This window comes from Leptinotarsa decemlineata, unplaced genomic scaffold, assembly GCF_025532065.1.
Source record: "Leptinotarsa decemlineata unplaced genomic scaffold, Ldec_3_MD MMD2_tig00078346_RagTag_RagTag, whole genome shotgun sequence".
Classification (NCBI taxonomy): domain Eukaryota; kingdom Metazoa; phylum Arthropoda; class Insecta; order Coleoptera; family Chrysomelidae; genus Leptinotarsa; species Leptinotarsa decemlineata.
The window spans coordinates 5611260-5618997 of record NW_027412724.1 but is presented as its reverse complement, the minus strand read 5'-3'; positions in this window follow the sequence as shown (position 1 = coordinate 5618997).

Below are 7738 nucleotides of genomic sequence, written 5' to 3'. Positions count from 1 at the left end.
AACATTGAACTGAATATGTCTAAAGGGACGTTTTGTTTGATTGTTATCGACTCAAACGACGTTTAATATTTAATAAAGGATAGTCATAGAAACCACAAATATAGACAGAAGGTAAAATCAATTTCAACCTATATACTTCACATCGGGGTTGTTGGATAATTGTTGGATTCATTAGTAACTGTCGCCTAAACTTACTTTTTTGTACAATCAATTCATTCGGATGGATGACCATCGCGGAACACAACTATTATCGTTTACGTTTCACAACATATGTATATTTTTGTGAGTTCCTAGATAATGTCTTCAAATCAATATAGTATCGATTATATTGTCAAACTAATGTATATGAGGTACCTATTATTTTTTTGTCAATAAACCTGCATTTCCTTACCCATTATGCAACAAAGACCAGTGCCGGATCAAACCTTTCCCACTTTCTAGGAATTTTTTTTATTTGCAAATTGAATCGTGAATATTTTAAAAAATATATAAAAGTGAGAAAGAAAGGTTTTGGCTTTCCACTTCTCTATCTTTATGAAAAAAAAGGTGAGAATTTTCCGAAAAAAGGAAAAAAGCAATCAATTTCAAAAAACTTATTCTATACAAAGATGCGTATATCATGCAAAGGAGTTACTTTCAAATACAAACTGGAAGAAAAAGCCCTCTTGAAACAACTACTTTCATATGAACATTGAATTACACGAAAAAAAAATACTATATATAGTGTATGAAAGAGCTAAAATTTGACTTACATGGAACACTGTCATCCTCAATGGCGAACATCCGATGTTTCGGAAACACTTGCCTTATTGCCTCTTCAGTACCACTCATATAATGAAATGCTCAATTTATTAATAAAATTACAACTTTATATCACGACTGAGTTAAATCTACTCATGTCATCGATGACAGTATGTAATGATATTCATACGCTTATTCAATGAGATCCCAGCCATTGGAATCTTGTTTGAATTGAAAAGGGTTTATTTATAGTAAAGACAATTTTTTGGAAAAGAAAAATTTTGGTTTTCTACTTCTGCATCTTAATACAAGAAACCTATGACTGGGATTTGATCAAATGAGCGACATAAAGTCGTAATTTTATGAATGAAGTGAGTACTTCATCTTATAGTATCAATAAACATTGGTGCTGAAGTGGCAATGAGGCAAATGTCTCATTCCGAAACATCTGGTGTTCGCCATTGAGAATGACACAGTGTTATATTCAGGTGAAATTTCACCTCTTTCATATACTATATTGTGTAGCAATCCTCCTATTTGATTCAGTCCCATAAAGAATGTTTGGAATACGAACAGAATAGAAAAACAGTTTTTCATATAATTCAGCGTTCATAGAAAAGTCTTAGTTTCGAAATTATTTTTCTTTCGTGTAATTCAATGTTCTTATGGAAGTAGTTATTTCGAAAATGCGTTTTCTTCCAGTTTGTGTCTGAAAGTTACTTCATACTTTTTTTTATACGAAAATGGAGAAGTAGAAAGTCCAAACCTTTCTTTCCCAAAATTTAGTCTCTCCTAAAGATATACCCTTTTCAATTCAAATATAGAAGTATATCTCACTTGACGATTCCTTATATTTCATCTTTATCTAGTGTTAATTATCATATATTTCACATACCCGCTATATTCGAAAAAATAGTCTGACTCCACAATTCTGATGCTTTACTCCCAGTATAGCTACCACAATGCTTTCAACAGACAATATCTCCGTTATTCAAAAATACAGAAGGATGATTCGAATCTTTTGATGTGAAACATTTACAGCCAAACGTAAAACCTATTACTGGCGTGGCGATGCATGCCGTGGCGATGGGTCGCTATGCGCAAGCGACTGTGCCATTCTCTTCCCACTGGTTCGGCATTACGCAATCTCTCTCGCCACACTGACCTAGGATACCTATAATGCATAGGTACAGTTGTGTTTACTACAGTATACATAACGTGTTTTTTATCGAATAAATAAATCACTGTCTGGCAGTGATAATTTAGAAATCATACTACGACACTCTATCAATTCATCAGTTATTTGATTATATTTTTATAATAAATATTTATAGTGTGCATTTATCTCTGCATTAAGCCCGAGTAAATTTGGTCTGTCTCAAGGGTCAGTAAACGTAAAATCTACTTTCTTGGTAAATTAAAATATACAGTAGCAATTTTTATAACAAAAAATATTTTTAATTATTCATTAATAAATTACAATTTCAGTCTAATGAAAATTAATGCACTAAAACGCTTACTTGAAGAATACATTTCATAATCCCTCGTTAATCCTTAGCTCGCACAAGTTTCGACTTCTTAGGGTTGTCGTTCGTAGGGGTGCGACAGCTGGTTAACGGAAAAACAGAAACAGATAATGACCCTATTTCAAAATCAGCTGAGTGTGGCATGAATGTTTTTCTTATTTGGTATTAAAAGGAACATCAAAAAATCAAATAATTGAATAATTTTCTAATGATGGTGAAATTTGTATTGAAACATTTATTATTGATATTTATTATTTGAGATCTTTAGTAATTATTATTTAGTATTATTTTTAATGTTTCACATCTGGCAGGCGAGGCGTCCCGTGACGGCTCACAATTTTTCAATCCATAACCACATAAATAACAATGAAACAAAATCCTATGTAAAACATCAGTTCTGTTGAAAGTCAATTATATCTTCAATGGAAATAAAAGTATTTTGTAAGAGCGGTTTCTGTTTCTAGATTTTGAATAGAGTGATTGTTATTGTTTATCGAATTTTTATTGATTTAACAAACCTTCTCAATTCCATGTTGGGTTGACACCATTAGTTACTCTAACGGTTTCATATTCATCCGAGCTGAAGGCGGATTTCCACCAAACGGACAAAACCACAGCAAAAATGCAACTCTGTTGATATCAACAAAACAAAAACTTGATTGTCAAAATAGGAAACATTTTGAAAACCTTGTGTTGCGGGCAACTGTTTTTGTCAACAATGAAATGTCCCGTCGCCATGCGGAAAGGTCAAAAGGTTTCGGTGTTTTGTCATATATAACATATATGTAATTTATATTCTGTTTGAACGGTTTTGGTCCCAGTGCATTTAATAAGTTCTCAAATTCATGATTAGACATTCTTAGAAATTTGCGAAACGTTGATCTCAGTTTCATTCATTCCTATGTCATCATTTATCAAATATGTCATAGTTTTATCCGTTCCATAATCTATTCGTCTTCTTAACAATGATTTCATCTAGTATCTAGTTTTTTTGTCGCTTTCGCTCAAAAGATTCAATTATAAAGCATAGTCTAGTCTAGAGAATGCATGACGCAAACTGTTCATGTAGTGGAAACGATAGAAAACATTTCACAACAGAACACGCGTTTGTTGGAAATCCGTCTTAATATATTATCCTCGCCCTCCACCTTTTAAATGTATTGAACTAGAATAATATTAATCTCGTATGTTTCAAAATCTTTTCTTACGGAAGGAAATTGTAAATGACAAAACATCTAATCTGAAAAAAAAGTTGAAAGTTTTTCTCGAATATCTCTTTAATTTAGGGGCAATTATAAGTTGAGCATTTGGGTCCGGAATTACGATTTTTGTAAGTAAACAGACACAATAAATGTGTCTGATGAGTAAATTCTAAAGTGGAATTCATAAATATTTTTCATTTAGATTCAAATTTGAAATGCGGTTAGTACTGTTAACGAATAGATACCAAAACACGAAAATTGAATTCGATCATTTTGTTTGCAATGACAAAAAAGTTCTCATGTTATCTTATCACAATCTAATATCTGTGATGGAATTGACCGATACTTAAAATTCCATAACGTATTCAGGTTACAAAATCGAAACACGTGGTTCACTATATATTACCTTCCTTAGGCGTGTTCGTACTGTATTGATACGCAAACTGTGCAGTGGAAATATCAGGATAAAGTGTTACTCAAATAATCTAGTACCATAAAAGGAACATTCCTAAGTTTTTCTGTTGTGGTAGTATAATGACAACACCAAAATGATCCCTATTGGCTTATGAAACATCCGCCGTATTCAACTTCCCGACGTTAGTTTTTTGCATAATAGTCTCAAAGTGGTAACCAAATCTGCTGTATCCAGTTTTTTAATGTTACGTGAATGCGTACCGCAAATTATATGTTATAGCTACCTGCGTGACATCCGGGTCCAGAATGTCACGTAGCCCGAAACACGTGTCTATGGTTTGCCAATTTCTTGAGTGCTATGTCCAATTAATAACTTCTTTATCTATATGAAGACACTCGATAACCTTCGTATTTGTGTTACTTCTTGGACCCGCATGTCACGCAGGTAGCTATATACTATCACCTATAGCAGGTGATTTTGATAGTATTTTTGTAAACACAAGATCTATTAACTGAATGTGCGGCTGGCTCCTGCAACCGACAACTGCAGTAGCAGAAATTTGGGAAGCTAACCTGAAATGCCATCGGAAAACGAATCCATATGTTTCTAGAAATGATATGAAATCGACAAAGGTTAATGCAGTCAAGCTGCTGGTTGATTGGTCAAACCACCAACACTGACATAAAAACTTGGAAAGTTGACTTGGATGTCACAGCAATAGGTGGTTCCACTTATGTTTCATTTGCGTTTACACAGTTATTTTTATCAAGTACTTTTCTGGTTTTTCACATTTTGTTTTCAATCGAGGACCGCCTGCCCGGTACTGACGATGCCCAATAGGCTGAAACAGCTGTATATCGGTGGCTCTTAAATTGAAATCAATATGGGAATGATCAAAGAGTACTTATCTATTCATTTTTTGATTTTCATGGAATTATTTTCCAGCAGCTTGACTGCATTAACCTTTCCAGATTTCATATCATTTCTAGAAACATGTGGATTCGTTTTCCGATGGCATTTCAGGTTAGCTTACCAAATTTCTGCTACCGCAGTTGTCGGTTGATTGGTCAAACCACCAACACTGACATAAAAACTTGGCAAGTTGACTTGAGTGAGATATATATAAATATATATATTAATATTAAATTTCACAAAAAGGATTTGAAACTTTATATCTTCTATTACTGACGATGCCCAATAGGCTAAAACAGCTGTCTACCAGTAGCTCTTAAATCGAAATCAATATGGGAATGATCAAAGAGTACTTATCTATTCATTTATATATATATATATATATATATATATATATATATATATATATATATATATATATATATATATATATATATATAAATATATATATTAATATTAAATTTCACAAAAAGGATTTGAAACTTTATATCTTCTATTAATTATCTGCGGGCGCTTTCGACAGCTGGTTGTACTGTCATCTTCTAGGCACTCCTCAAACTGAACTTGTCATCCTGTCGTCTGCCTCTTTATACGGTCCGAACGTCTCAACACAGGTATTTCAGGTACTTTAGGTAAATTTGCCTGTATTTGTACTGCATTCTCTAGGAATGTGTATGGTTTTGTTTAATATATTGAATATATTACTATTAATGTAGGTTACAAAAAGGATTTGAAGCTCTATGACTTCTATTTGATTATCTGCGAGCGCTTTCGACAGCTGGTCGTGCTGTCATCTTCTAGGCACTCTTCTATCTGAACGTGTTATCCTGTTGTGTGTCTTTTTATACGGTCCAAACGCCTTAATACAGGTACTTCTGTTGCTTTAGGTAAATTTGCCTGTATTTGGATTACACCAGGTACTACTCTTTGTGTTAAATCTTCTCTAGGTTCATTGCTTCTAGGAGTGTATATTGATTTGTTTAATATACTGAATGTTAGATCCTGTTGTGTTTTGATTTGTACTTGTTCCTCGATAAGTGATTTTTGACTGTTAAATTTATGGATGTTTGAGTTTTCCCAAATGTCCATGCGGTTTCCCTTATTGACTTGTCTAATGAGTTTTATGTTCTCTGGTGGGGGAAAGTTATGTTTGTTTTGTATGGCGTGTGTTGTAAGGTTTGATTTATATACTATTGGGTTTATGTATGCCTTTTTGTGTTCATCCTGCCTTTGGATCAGTTTTTTCTTGGTTTGGCCGATATAGAATTTGTTGCAGTCCAAGCATTGTATACTGTATATCCCGTTTTGGTTTTTGTCTTCTTCTTCTTCATAGCTGTTTATTTTTTGCGTTATTTTCGTGTTTGGCTTGTATGTGATGTTGATGTTCAATGGCTTGAAGATGTTTGTTAGTTTTTTGGTTTGGTGTCCTACGCACGTAAATGCTGTCCATCGTTGTGTTGTTTTGTCTTTTGGGTTGGCTTGATCCTTGTTCTGTATTTTTTGTTTGATTCTGTTTTCTAATTTATCTATTGTCTTTTGGGAGTATCCGTTTTCGTTCGCTATTTGGTATATGATTTTCCGTTCTTTGTTCCGGGCTTCCTTGCTGAGTGGTATCATTAACATTCTATATATGAATGCGTTATATGCAGCCATTTTTTGTGATGTGGATGGTTTGAGCTTGCGGGTATGGTGGAGCTTGTTTGTGTAGGTTTCCAGTATATTGCCATTCGAAATTGTGTTTTGTTGTGGTTTTACCCGATGTTTATGGGAGAAGAATAGATCAAATAACAAAAGAAATTAACGAAATAAATCAAAAACTATTTTTCAGCATTGAGGAAGAAAACAACTCGAAACTTAACTACCTGGACATAACCATCAGATATAACCACAACAAAATACAATTTCAAATGGCAATATACAGGAAACCTACACAAACAAGCTCCACCATACCCGCAAGCTCAAACCATCCACCATCACAAAAACTGGCTGCATATAACGCATTCATATATTGAATGTTAAGGATACCACTCAACAAGGAAGCCCGGAACAAAGAACGGAAAATCATATACCATATAGCGAACGAAAACAGATACACCCAAAAAACAATAGATACATTAGAAAACAGAATCAAACAAAAAATACAGAACAAGGATCAAGCCAACCCAACAGACAAAAAACTGATCCAAAGGTACAAAAGCACAAAAAGGCATACATAAATCCAATAGTATATAAATCAAACCTCGCAACACACGCCACACAAAACAAACATAATTTCTCCCCACCAGAGAACATAAAACTCATAAAACAAGTCAACAAGAGAAACCGCATGGACATCTGGAACATCCATAAATTTAACAGTCATAAATCACTTACCGAGGAACAACTACAAATCAAAACACAACAAGACCTCACATTCAATATATTAAACAAAACCATACACATTCCTATCCATCCTATTCCATCAAGTTCAGGTGGAAACGCCATAAACTTGCCTATCATGTGAACCTACGACTTTGCAGGTACGTGTGGTATATACTCGACCAAGCCAGCCAATGCCGAGAAAGCTGAAGTAAAAGCATCAGGCACCTGTGCAACGTCTTCCATTCAAATATTCGTCGCAAGTAACTTCTTATGTATGGCAAACAGAAATTAATTTCTTTTGCTCGGGACGACCACCGACAGACCGGTTTCGGAGTATTTGCTCATCATCAGTATCGGGAAGGTCATTTCAGACGGATTGAACCGTCTGAGTATCCCAAACAAACAAAAAAACAACAACAAAAAAAGTGCAGTGATTCAATGTCGCTTATTTCAATTGAATTGAATGAGTATTCACTGAGATATTAAAGCTAAAAATAGAATATGAAATTATCTCTTCAACGATATATTACAAGTGACCATTTTATTTAATCGAAACATTTATTTATATCTGGCAAACAAAT